This window comes from Balaenoptera borealis (assembly GCF_965194805.1).
Source record: "Balaenoptera borealis genome assembly, chromosome: 15".
NCBI lineage: Eukaryota > Metazoa > Chordata > Mammalia > Artiodactyla > Balaenopteridae > Balaenoptera > Balaenoptera borealis.
This window is the reverse complement of record NC_138871.1, coordinates 23,703,091-23,716,967: the sequence shown is the minus strand read 5'-3', so window position 1 is coordinate 23,716,967 and position 13,877 is coordinate 23,703,091. Positions and strand designations below refer to the sequence as shown.

General features: G+C 34.9%; 1 pseudogene across 1 annotated transcript; it reads left to right on the top strand.

Moving 5' to 3' along the window:
- Window positions 1–486: 486 nt before the first annotated feature.
- On the top strand, window positions 487–12,168 carry LOC309611953 (pleckstrin homology domain-containing family B member 2-like; annotated as a pseudogene). The gene is made up of 2 exons: window positions 487–8,336; window positions 8,474–12,168. The product of its transcript is annotated as a pleckstrin homology domain-containing family B member 2-like (transcript).
- The last annotated feature ends 1,709 nt before the right edge of the window (window positions 12,169–13,877 follow it).

The window sequence follows — 13,877 nt, the reverse complement described above, 5'->3', positions numbered from 1 at the left end:
TTTATTAGATATGTGACTTTGGTCCAACTACATAACTTTTCTGAGCCTCAGTTTCAATGTTTCAAAGACTCTTGGCATACTGCAATTTCTCCATAAATATTAGCTTTCTTCTTTGCTGTTTTGTTAATGTCTTTGATTATGCCCATGCCAACATTTGCAAGCACCTACTCCAGGGCATTCTCCATGCCTTCCTGTCTTCTTTCTCATTTTCATTTTCTTCCATACATCTTTCCAACAGGTCTCCCTTGTCTTGTCCTTTTGTTCCATCTTTAGTTGTAAAGACATGATAATGATACTATTGATAAACAGTTATTGAACAGTTAATATACACTAGAGACTGTGCTAAATGCTTTACATTCATGTCACTTAATTCTAATAACCCCATATGGTAAGATCTACTGTTACCCAAGCTTATTCTCTTATTCCATTAATCTCATAGATGGAATAAAGGTTCAGAAATAAGTACTGTCTTCAGTGTTACACAGCTGGGATTCAAATCCATATGTGGTCAGAATCCAAGATCTTGCACAATTCAGCATAGAATGTGTTTCACAAAGTCTAAGGAGGTGGAGAGAAAGATGTAACTAAAGTTTATGTTTGGCCATTAGTTGTTAAGATTGGTCCCATAGAAGTTGTTTTAATTTGTCTTTCCCTTCTGTTCCAAGAACATTTTAATATTAAGTTATATATAGTAAATAAAAATAATATATAATGTCATGAAATTAGAGGATTTTCCCCGTGTTGTATACAAGCAGGTGAAATGTTAGGATGGGATCATTCTGTCACCCTAGAAGTTAAGAATGAAGATAGAAGCAAAAATTTGGGGATGTTTAAGCATTTTAGTATTACTTAAATTTACATTCTCAAAAGTGTCTTAAACATCAACTATGTAATATACCAGAGATGCTTAATTGCATTTATCATTCAATTTATATTACTGTAAGAAATTATTTTGGTTGAGTTACCCAGAAGCATATTTTCAACTTGTTTTCTCTGCACAATATTTATAGTAGTTGTTTTTCTACTTCTAAGATTGTAATTAGTTTATATAAGAAGGCTTTCTGCAGTGTTTAATGTATACCCCTAAATCAAGAAGAATAACTCACTGAGTAGGAACAAATAATGTAACAATTTCAGACTCTATCCTACTGTTCTTCATGACAGTGTAAAAAAATTCAGCTCGTGGAAACCACTTCTAATTTTGTAACCTCAAGTGCTTTTGCAAATTAGTTTTAGAATCCATTTCCCATTTCCCCACCCAACCTCTATTGAAGTAGAGAGTGGCATTTTGCTTCTCATTTTACTTGAAACTGCTATTAACACTTACAAAGTTCTGAAATGTTATAGTCAGTTTCTTCTCTGAATCACACCTCCAATAACATCCAGAAATGTATGAAAATACGTTTTAAGTAATAGACGTTATTTTAATAAAAAATGATATTCTTGAATTGATAATGACATGGGACGTGTTAACAAGAGCTCATTGATAGACTTAAAGGGCTAAGTAACCCAAATATCACTTTTAAATTTGATCTGGGAAAATTTCATCAATATATGCTGGATTTAATTATCAATTATTTCAGGATACCTACTTTTTGTTCTGCAAACAAACCCATCCATTCAATTTGTCTTAGTTTACGTAATTATTTTGTTTTTACCCAGAACAATACTAGCAATAAAGTGTATAACATCCATTACTCAATAAAAAAAGAAAGGGAATTTGGATACCCATTATGGGAGCCAGATCACCTCAAGTCCTCTGTAATGTAAATATTCTGCACTAAAATATTTTTGTAGCATATTTCCTAAGGACATTTACCATAATATAGAGTTAATTATGAAACTGTTAAAAGATAAAAATAAATTAAGAGGCAGTGTGAGGAAAATAAGAAGTACTCTCCCAAATAATTGTTGACAACAGATGGAGAGTCAATGAAGTAGAGAGATACAGATATTTCATCCTCAAATGACAATTTCTGAAAGGGAAGTTCTCTAAGTATAAACACAAGATTGCATTAACAGTTCTAACCAGATCTCAGAGAATGTAAGACTCACAGAAGACAGGAAAGAAATTCTTAATTAATCTTTTTATAACTAAAAACATTTTACTGTCCCTAAATTCTCAAATTGTAATCTTAAATTAATAAGAAAGCAGTGAACTATTTTTACTGTACAATTACTTGACAATTTACAAACAGTATCCATTTTCCTTATAATAATTAATTATATTTTCTAATATATTGCACATCAATTGCACATCAAGCCTTCCTGATAGATCATTTTGATCCTGTCATTTTCAATTAATCATGCCTGTTTGCTGGTGATGTTTATCCTGGAAAACTGTCATAAAAATATTATTCTAGCACAGTATTTCCTACATCATAGAATAGATTATTTCCACTATTATTAATAGTAGAAAGTAAATATTTGCATATATCATATAACTAATTTCTTTATCAAATAGTTTATTATGCTTATAAACATATTTGAATAATTCAAGTAATTTCTAAATAAAATTTTATTTTTTAATTGCTGAATCTTGTAAAACTGCACAAAGGAGTATTTGTTCTATCAGTATGAGGAGTAATCTCAATGTCAGTGTCACACTATGAAATTCTTGTTTTATCAAATGGTTCTGGAATTCGGAATTTTTCTTTTATTCACTTAGTAAGAATTATTGAGTGTCTACTGTATGCCAGACACTGAGCCTGGCTCTGAGGACACAATAATAAATAATGGAGACTCACCTGCTGTCCAAATATTGTTTCTATTCCTGAAGGACCCTCCTTTAACTTTGCTTTTTAGGTTCTGATAATAGTGTTCTTTTGAATATCATCAATAGTTAAAAAACATTGTTTTCCCTTTGAAAATGAATTTCTTAGTAAGGAGGGTTATGGGACCAAGACAAAGTGGGCTAACAGCCATTTGTTATTTTAAATTAAGTTTAGTGAAATGCAGAATGCTCACATTGTCATTGTTCCTTTTTTTCAAAATCATAGATTAAATAAAATACAGTGGGAGCAAAACAGGTTCTGAGGGAAATTGCAAAAATAATGCCAAAATTGTTTGAGCAAAGGCATCGTCTTAGAAGGCATATTCCACAAATGCAGCCTTTCACAGCTAGTAAAAGAGCTTTCCTTTCCTTTTCTTGCATCTCTCAGAACACAGTCTGGGCATCCAGCAAATGCTTTGGTGTACTTGTTGGAATGTTCACCAGCACCTGACAAGGTCATAGAGTATAACTGTGAATATCAAAATTTTATCTGCTGGTTCTCACATACAGAAGACAGGATCATAAAACAAAACAAAAACAAAAGACAAAACAAAACAAAAACCAATTGGTTGGGTTTTTGCAGATGTCCTGCATACATGTAGTTTTCTATTTCCTATGGTAACAGGTAAGAAAACAAAAAAGAGAGGATGGAGTTGGTATTGATATCTGGATTCTTGTTTCTGGTCATAAATTTGCCATCTCTCTGACCATACATCCAGGAAAATGTCACTTTCAATTTACTGCCTTTAAAAGGCCTTTGTAACACTGGGGTGTGATGGGAATTCATTACAATGAAGTACTTTGAAATCTTCAACTTTTAAATACCATACAAGTCCAATGATTATTAGTATTCAAGGCACACAATGCCAGTCAAAATATAGAAAGTTCAGAGCAGTTTGGTAACCTGGAAAAAAGGGAAATGAAAAGTGTACTGTGTACATATGATAAAAAAGCATTCAATATAAAAAAGACAAATGCTCCAATACAAAAATGTAAAAAGTGTGTAAACATTCATGAGACAAATGAAATAACCAATAAAATATCAAATACTCAACCATACTATTAACCAAAGACACACAACTTAAAGCAAGAGATATTATTTTCACATATCAAATGGGCAAACATTTAAAAGGATGTCAGTGAGACTGTGAAAAAAATGGACTCACACATACACTGCTCATAGGAGGCAAAACTTGGACATTTGTTATTAAAAATTGAGCATTAATTATCATTAAAAACATATTTGGAATTTAGCTTCAACTGTTTAAAACTTCTCCTTCCCATATTTCATTTGAAATAATATTAAAATAAGGAAAATTCTGGATTAGTGAAAAATTAAAATAGGGAGGAAATTGACCCTCTCTTTTCTTATGAGTGACATGTGATTAGGGTAAATCTTTATGAAATCTATCTATATTAAGGGAGACTAGCTACTTTTTATAAATATATAGTTGGAGTTAGCTGTCACTTCTATGGATTCAGATGCAGAGAGAAATTTCCTCTGCTTAGAAATGGCCCATAGGCTCAAAGTTGTGCTCTAAAATATGTGAGAAAATTTATACATTGCCACTCTTTTTCTTTTTTCCATCAATAACTTCAACACCATAGTGTGGTTTTGCTTGTTATCATTTCTGAGTGACAAACAGGTAATAGTCATCTTTTTGGGCAACACAAATAGGTAAATATGAGTGAGGAAGAAGTGAGAGCAATGGGTCTGGATAGAGGGAGAAGAGAGAACACAAAGGAGGAATCCAAAGATGGTCAGAGTGTGATTTACAGTTTTTCCAGTCTCAATTTTATTTTTGTATTTGCCCTTGATGACTTTTTGATGACTTAGATTTAATGCATATTCCCAAAATCTAAAATTGTATTGTAAAATATCTTATTAAAATGAATATATATATATATATCTTACCTCATTTAATCCTCAACCCCCCTTTCGGGTGAGGCTTTTAACCTCATTTTACAAATAAGAAGAATGAAGCCATACAGAAGTAAGAGGAAAAATAAGGCCTAAAATCAAGTTCTTATTAATGGATAATTGGAAATATCCATGTTGACTGGATATTTGATGATAATAAATTATTTTAAATTTTACATCTAATACTGATGTTTTGGTTAAGTTAATGAGTTCTCATTTTAAAAATTACATACTGAAATACTAACATATGAAATGATAAGATTTCTCAGATACATTCAAAAAAATTTGAAGGAGGAAGGTTGGAAGGGGGTGAGGTTAGGGTAGGACTGGCCAAGGTTGATGGTAGCTGAATTCAGGTGGTAGGTAGATGGCAATTTTTCATACAAAACTATTTATGCGTATGTTCAAAATTATCCATTATGAAAGTTAAAACAATATCAATACTAAATATTTCCATCTCCAAACCCCATGCTTTAAAACACACACAATAATTTCTTTATTAATATTTACTTGAAAAAGAATCACGATTTCTGTTTCTCTCCTTGTTTTTTGTTCCCATCTTTATGTCAGCAAAAGTTGAATTAAATTATTTCTTTATCTATTACTACATAATTTAGTTTTTAACTAAAGTTTCACAAATAAGCAAAGAAACAAACAAACCATGTATCATCTCCAATAATGTTGTTTAGAATTGGTGAGTCCCAGGTTAAATGTATTTTACCATTATTTCTATTCACAAGGAGGGTTAAACTGTTTTAGAAAAAAAGATTATTTGATTATAATGTCTCTTAACCTCCACTTCTAAAGTCATTGAACATCTTACTTAGTGGTGGATCACTGTTGTGTAAAGATTTTAATGAGAAAATCTGATATAATGCTACCAAACCCATACACATTGTGTAGTTGGATTTCAGCCTAGAGGTTGCTTAGTCATTTTTTAAAAAGGAATGTATTCCCTTCATTTGGAGAAATGACAATGGGATTCTTTTGTTACCAATTAAAAGGCAGTCGTAAAGAGTAGGGAAAGACATGCTGGCAGGGCTTGCTTTAAGCAGAGGTATGGTGAGTTTGCAAATGTGAATTCATTTTAGTGATGCAAGTGAGAATCCCGGCCCCCAAATCTATAACTTCGGTTCCTCTATTATAGTCTGTTTGATGTCAGAGAATTAAAGATTCATGATTTATAAAACAAAAGTCTGGAGGTGGAAAAACCTGACTGTAAAGAAATTAAAATGCAATCAAGGTGATAAAACCAATGCATATAAGACAATCGAAAAACCACAATAAATAAGAAATTAAAGTGTATGTAACAAACTAAAAAACACAGGGTCTACTGTGGACAGCAAGGTGAGTGGCAGCTCCCTGTAGACGTGTGAAGAAGAATCCTCCCCAGGAGGCAGGTCTCAACTGGAGGCTGTAGATGGACTGTGGGATCAGGTCACACCAGCAGATGCACTGAGGTGGAAGTGAACATTGAGGACACTAAAAAATGCATTCCTTAGTATGCAGGCATTTTTCTATAAAATTCAAGTACTATCTGGGGAACTTAGATGAATTTTTTTCAGTCTTTTTATCTCAAAAATGAAACAGCTATTTATAAAGTTGTCTATGTGATAGCATTCTCCACATGAACAGTGCAGAAACAACTGGAGCTTTGATAAGGAAATAGGACAGAAAAACTCCTAAATATGATTGGGGTTCAGTGCTCTAGTTCAGGAGGACATCTCAGAAGCTAGGCATCATGGGAGGCACTGGAAATTTGGAAGAAAGCTGATAAGGTAGTGAGGTAATTCCAAAACTGGGCAATTGCAGATACCGAAGTGATATGAGTGAGGTACCTAGGGGGCAAATTTAAGGTTGCACTCATTTTCAGGGGCTGACCCCACACTTGTACCACCCTGATGAGGACTTCCTTAATATTTGTGCCCTAGGTGCCTTCCTCCCTTCTGTTTGTCCTGATCCACGTACCATTAAAAAACGTCAACTAGAGTAACATTCTACTCAAAACTAAGGCTATGTGTTCTGTATAAATGTATTTGTACAGATTTTATCAGATTTTCTCCCTCTCTCTCTCTCTGTCACCTATCTCTCTTTATGTATTATCTATCTATCTATCTATCTACCTACCTATCTATCTATCTACCTATCTATCTATCATCTATATATCTGTTGACAGGAAAATCATTCAATAATGCTATACTAATTCAGCACAGAAAAAAAGAGAAACACTTTTAATTACAAATATTTCTGGATAATTAGAATATTTAGTTGGTTTACCTGCTCTGTACCATTAGATTCAAATACTAATAAATATTTTCACTTTTTCCTCAACTATATACTAAGAATAGCTTTATATGTTGGAAACACAAAATTGGATCTACCTAGAAACCTTCCTGAATTTAACACACTGTTTAGTAGGTGAAAGATAAATATTTTGTAAAAAAGTAAAATTTGAGCTAGATTTTGAAGGACAAATGAACAACTACTTATTAGATCAGTGCTTTCCAGATAGACCAGATATCAAGAACCAACTAGGAACATTTTATTTTAAGTGGAGTCCTTAAAAAGGTATAAAGAAATAATTTATTAATTCTTATTTTCATGACAGATGTATCCGGGAAAGATTGTAAGTTTTGTAAAATAATATGTTTTGAACTTCTATCCATCTATCACCTCACTCCCGACGTACTTGTGCCTCCTTGCCAACACAAACAGTTTGTATTGAAAATTCTACTGGACTTAATATGTTTTCTTTGGAATAAGCTGTCCAACAAAAAGATGCTTTCTGTAACAATGACCACAAATTTAATATTAGAGAGATTTTTATAATAGTACTTAAAATTCTAAAATAAATACTGCTTTCATTTTATAATTTCCACATGAAAGTAACTTTCCTGTTCTTCATCATCTCTTCTGCAGCACCCTGTCTCCATTTTTAATATAGATTTTCTCCCATTTCTCCCAAAGGTATTTATCAATGCCTTTCTATGTTTATGAAAGGTGTATGGCCAGCAGGATAGGTTGAGTTTCTATAAAAATTATTTTAATTTTATTATTTTCTGTTACTTTCATAAAATAAAATTCTGTTTGAAAAAGAAAAGAAAAAATGTCATTGGCTTAATTACAAAGGAGAATAAATATTCTCGTGTATTTTAATATTCTGTTTCATACATATTTTTAAATATTCTACATTTGCACAATTTTGTTTATCTTTATTAAGTACTTTATAAGAAAATTTATTGATTATGCATATTAACTTTTGTCAATTTCAGAATTAGATACTCATTAGACTTTTAATGGGATTTCATAAAAACTTTAAGTTAATTTATTTTAAAAATTGACATCTAGGGCTTGAGGCAGTCGGAGCCGAGGCGCCGGGCAGCGTCCTTGCGCTCCCGCCCTGCTTCTGTGTGCGGCTGCGGCCGGAGGCTTTGCAGGTGAAAATACAGCGTTTGTGAAGAGTGAATGGTTTCTGAGACAGAGTACTATTTTGAAGCGCTGGAAGAAGAATTGGTTTGACCTGTGGTCAGATGGTCACCTGATCTATTATGATGACCAAACTCGGCAGAGTGTAGAGGATAAGGTCCACATGCCAGTGGACTGCATCGACATCCACACGGGACATGAATGTCGGGATATTCGGCCTCCAGATGGGAAGCCAAAAGACTGTCTGCTGCAGATTGTTTGCCTAGATGGGAAAACCATCAGTCTTTGTCCAGAAAGCACAGATGATTGTTTGGCCTAGTAATTTACACTTCAGGATTCCAGGACAAACACAGCTTATGTTGGCTCTGAAGTCATGTATGATGAGACTGCCGTGGCTTCCTCCCCACCTCCTTACACAACCTATGCTGCACCAGCCCCTGAGGCATATGACTATGGTCCATACAGTGGTGCATACCCGCCAGGAACTCAAGTTGTCTATGCTGCAAATGGGCAGGCTTATGCTGTACCCTATCAGTACCCGTATGCCGGACTTTACGGACAGCAGCCTGCCAACCAAATCATCATTCGTGAGCGGTATCGAGACAAGGACTGTGACCTGGCGCTGGGCATGCTGGCTGGAACAGCCACAGGCATGGCCTTAGGAGCTCTGTTCTGGGTCTTCTAGGGTCCTTGGAACCTGGATGTGCATAGCTTCTGATACCCTGGGTGCAATAATATACTTTGCAAGGCATTTCTGTTTGTTATAAATGTTTTTAATAACAGTTTTAGTAGTTCTTTTGAAAGAAGTGACATCATACTTATAACTAATCCATATAAGTACCACAGAGAAGGCTTTGGACTGCTGTTTAGCTAAAACATAGACTATCTGGGGGCACTGGCTCATTCTAGGAGTTTTTTTATGGAACTCTCAGAATACCTTATTTGAACACACCTGTTTGTAAAGGCCATTTTCTTTTTAGAGTTAGGCCTTAGTGCTTAAGGGATAATTTATTTTAGTGTTATGCTAGTAACATGGTGATGTATGAGTGAGCGAGTGATTGTGGCAAGAAGAACTGCAGCTGTTTTGGTTTAATGTCAGACTTTGAAACCTCAGACCAGAACTGGTTGCACGTTACTTCAGGAGTTGTAGGATGGAACCTTCCTGAGGCAGCCGTGTGATATCCCCACAGCCTCTGGGGCTCTGCAGACTTTCAGCAAAGCTGACTGCTCAGGATGATGGGCTGGATGGCAGATACCCCCCTTTAAAATGATGCTTTTTCATTTTATTCTTACTAGTTTGTTTTTGGTAGTGATCCTTGGAAAACATCCCAAATTAGGAGTAGACTTGAGTCTCAGCGTTTTAGGGCTTTATCATTTAAAACTTGAACAAGGCAAAACAATTACAAACAAGTGTGTGGAGGTAGATTTGCTTTATTCAGAGATATCATGTTTTTAGTGTTTGCTTTGGGCGTTTTTATTGCCACTTCAGCCTACTTATAGCTTATTTTTCTACCTGTTGAGAAAGTAATATTAAGAGAATGGTGAGGAAAGTGGAATGAGAGCCATAGTTACAGTGTTACTGTTTCAGGGGATTGGGCTGCACTAAGGATTCTCTTTTCCACCCTTCTGAAGGCTGTTAAAGAACCCATTTCCTGTCCTGTGCAGGACTGGGGCACTGTGGCTCTCCCGGAGCACTGGGGTGCCTGGAGCCCTGGTGATGGCATGGTGGGGTAGAGTCAGGTTACAGATGGGAATTGCAGCCTAAAGACATGAATGACCTGTGCAAGGTATTACCCCACCTGACTAGGACACTAGCCTTGTTTTTATTCTTCACTCAAATGTCACAGAGTCACTTAAACCATTTAATTTGAGCCCCAACTATGTGTGAAGCTCTGGAAAACTGAGAGTCATGCATTTTTGTTATTTCTTTATTTATGTAAATTTTAAAATTTCAATTATTCCAGTTTTCTGTCCTGCATGCTTTAAAAAATTTACTTTTTACAAAGGCAGTTTAGCACATTGAAGGTCTCTGCCTCTATACTCCATATGGCCCTATTTTCCATAAAATACACTCGTAGTAGCACAAATTCTGTTTTAATCTATGTGGCCAGTTACATACATAGTCATTTGTTTCACTGATCAACCCACTCCATCTCTAAGGCAGACTTAAATGGATCTATCTCCGTATGAAACCAGATGCCAAATGAACTTTGTGGTGACCACAGGTCTGTTTTCCTAGCCAATTCTATTGCACTTGTTGACACTGGAGAGTTTGTTTCCAGCTGAAAAGAAGTATACTTGGCTGTCATCTCTTCGGATGTTTGACATGGTGGAAAGTTGCCATATGTGATGTGTGACAACACTGGTTTTGATGGTTAAAAGTGTTGCTTTAGTTATTTTACATTTATGTAATAAGAATGGTTTTCTTCAGATGGTAATCATTATTTGAGCTGTATGCTTTACTTACAAAATACTAAACTCAGTTTTTAATGTTACATCGGGGTATTAATTTTGAATTTGGTGTTACTGGAACCACAGATACCAAATTATGTCTTGAGTTATGTCAGTGAAATGCCCTTGAAGCAGATGGTCTCCCTGTGTTCCCCTGGCTTCCCTCTGACAGAAGGGGGAGAGCTATGGACTGAAGCTTGGGCACACATGTGCCCCCCCATATCCAGTCCCTGTCCCCAGTGGGGCCAGCCCCACTAGGCAACTATAGTTGAGTCTTGAAGTTCACTGTCACTAGTGACTTGATCCTGAGAGGAAATACATACTCGGTATAAGGATGGGCTGAGATACTTCATTTCCCTGACCCCAACTCTCGTAGATGCCAATGCTTAGGTAATCCTAAATCAAGAAGTTAGGTGAGTTGGAAAGAACTTGTTCAGGTTTAGTCAGTATTTTACTTCCATGTGTACTTTTAACTAGTTGGCCATTGACATTGCACACATGCCAGTCTGCTTGTTTCTTAGCTCTGTTCTTTGAATTCCTTGAGTTAACTTCATGGTCTTAGATGTAAAGAGAAGGGAGAGACCCGTGGTTGTGTTTCAGATCATCATTCATGAAACAGACTAGACCGGGACGCAAGATCTGTATCATGGGAGAAGTTCCTGCCATTGAGACAGAATGACCCACATTTATTTTTCTACATTAATTGTGATACTATGTGATCTTTCTTTCTCCTTCCCAAGTTTATGTAGACACCAGCATGGGATGCAGTTCCATTTTTTTCCCCTAGGGTTGATCTTTTTCTCTGATTGCTTGCCTGTCTCTAGTATTCTGTTGTGTCCTCAGAAACTATTTTTCCCTGTATATGAAAATTGTGTATTTATAAGTGATAATGTTAATACATTAAATGATTGTTAACCTTAAAGCATAAAAAAAAAAATTGACATCTAAAATTCTCATATCTCAGTACAAGTAAAAGTCCTTATAAGGACATTCACTCATCCAGTTGCCCATTCATCTGCAAACATACTCCCTCTGGAGCATTCAAACGAGGCCATGGGTTCCAAAGATTGATAAAGAATTGGTCACCAATCCCAAACAGCTCAAGAAGAGACAGACACTTAAACAAGTAAAATAATAAACAATGCCTGATCAGTAGAATATGGAGTGTAGCAATTATGTTACAGTGGTGGTCCTGGATCTGAAGAACAGTTGTTATTTGAGTGGGTTGTGAAAGATTTTATGTAGTGGAATATAACTGAGTTTGTGAGCTAGGCTAATTCATAGGGGTTGAGGTCAAGGGTGAACACAGTGGGTGATAAAATGTGTAAAGGGATCTCCATTGCTAAGTCAAAAAGACATGGAATAACATGTAGCATTAAGGGATTTGGTTAGAGATTAATGCTACAGGTATGCCATTCTAGATGATGAGGTTGGAAAGGGGAAAAAAAGGACCTATTCATGGGTGATATTTTATGAAATTTTTGAGAAATACAAAGATAGCTCTAGTCAGACATGGAGATGTACTGACCAATGAAGCAAGAATCAAAGCAGGGCTGAATCTTAGAAAAAATTCAATGGTGGCGGTTTTCCAGAGATCTCATTTATATATTTTTCCTTTTGATTCTTTTTTCTTTTCTTTCTTTCTTTTTTTTTTTTTTTTTTTTTGAGTGGATATATGAGTGACTTTTTCTCCTACTATATTTTGATTTCTTATTGCTCTATACATATTGATGCTATATGTGAACAATATAACTTTTTTTTGAGGTTTTAATTTTTATTGGAGTATAGTTGCTTTACAGTGTTGTGTTAGTTTCTACGGTACAGCAAAGTGAATCTGCTATACATAGACATATATCCCCTCTTTTTTGTATTTCCTTCCCATTTAGGTCACCACAGAGCACTGAGTAGAGTTCCCTGTGCTATACAGTAGGTTCTCATTAGTTATCTATTTTATACATAGTATCAATAGTGTATATATGTCAATCCCAATCTCCCAATTCATCCCATCCCCCCTTTCCCTCACACTGTTCTCCATAGTGGCTGCACCAAATTAAATTCCCACAAACAGTGCAAGATGGTTCCCTTTTCTTCACATTCTCAACAACACTTTTTATTTGTTGCAAGTTTTAAATAATTGCTATTCTGACAGGCATAAGGTGATATCTCATTGTGGTTCTGATATGCATTTCCCTGGTGATTAGTGATGTTGAGTATCTTCTCAAGTGCATGCTGGCCATCTGTATGTCTTCTTTACACAAATATCCATTCAGAACTTCTGCCTATTTTTAAATCAGTTTGTTTGTTTGTTCTTTTTTTTGATGTTGAGTTGTATGAATTATTTATATATTTTGGATATTGACCCCTTATCAAACATATCATTTGTAAATATCTCCTCGTATTTAATATGTTGCCTTTTCATTTTGTTTTTGGGTTCCTTTGCTATGGAAAGCTTTTTAGTCTGTTGTAGTCCCATTTGTTTATTCTGCTTTTGTTGCCCTTGCCTGATGAGACAGATTCCCCCAAAAATATTGCTATGCTATATGTCAAAGGGCTTACTGCTATGACTTTTTCTAGGAGTCTTATGGTTTCATGTCTTATACTTATGTCTTTAAACTGTCTTATTTTTGTATATGGTGTAAGAAAGTGGTCTACACTACTTTCATTCTGTTGCATGTAGCTGTCCAATTTTCCCAACACCATTTATTGAAGAGATTGTCTTTTCCCCATTGTATATTCTAGCCTCCTTTGTTGTAGATTAATTGACCTTATAAGGATGGGTCTATTTCTAGGGTCTCTATTCTGTTCCATTGATCTATGTGTCTGTTTTTGTGCCAGTACCAGTTTGTTTTAATTACTATAGCTTTGTAGTATAGTTTGAAATTAGGCTGCATGATATCTCCAATATTGTCCTTCTTTTCAAGATTGCTTTGGCTATTTGAGGTCTTCTGTGTTGTGTTCCATAAAATTTTAGGATGATTTGTTCTAGTTCTGTGAAAAATTCCTTTGGTATTTTGGTAGGAATTACATTGAGTCAGTAGATACCTTTGAGTAGTATGGACATTTAAACAATACTAATTTTTCCAATCCATGAGCACAGTATATCTTTCCATTTATTTGTGTCATCTTCAGTTTCTTTCAATGATGTCTTATAATTTTTAGTGAACAGGTCTTTTATCTCCTTTATTAAATTTATACCTAGGCATTTTATGCTTTTTTTATGCAATTGTAAATGGGATTGTTTTTCTTAATTTCTCTTTCACATGGTTAGTTGTTAGTGTAAAAAATGCAACAGATTTCTGTATATTA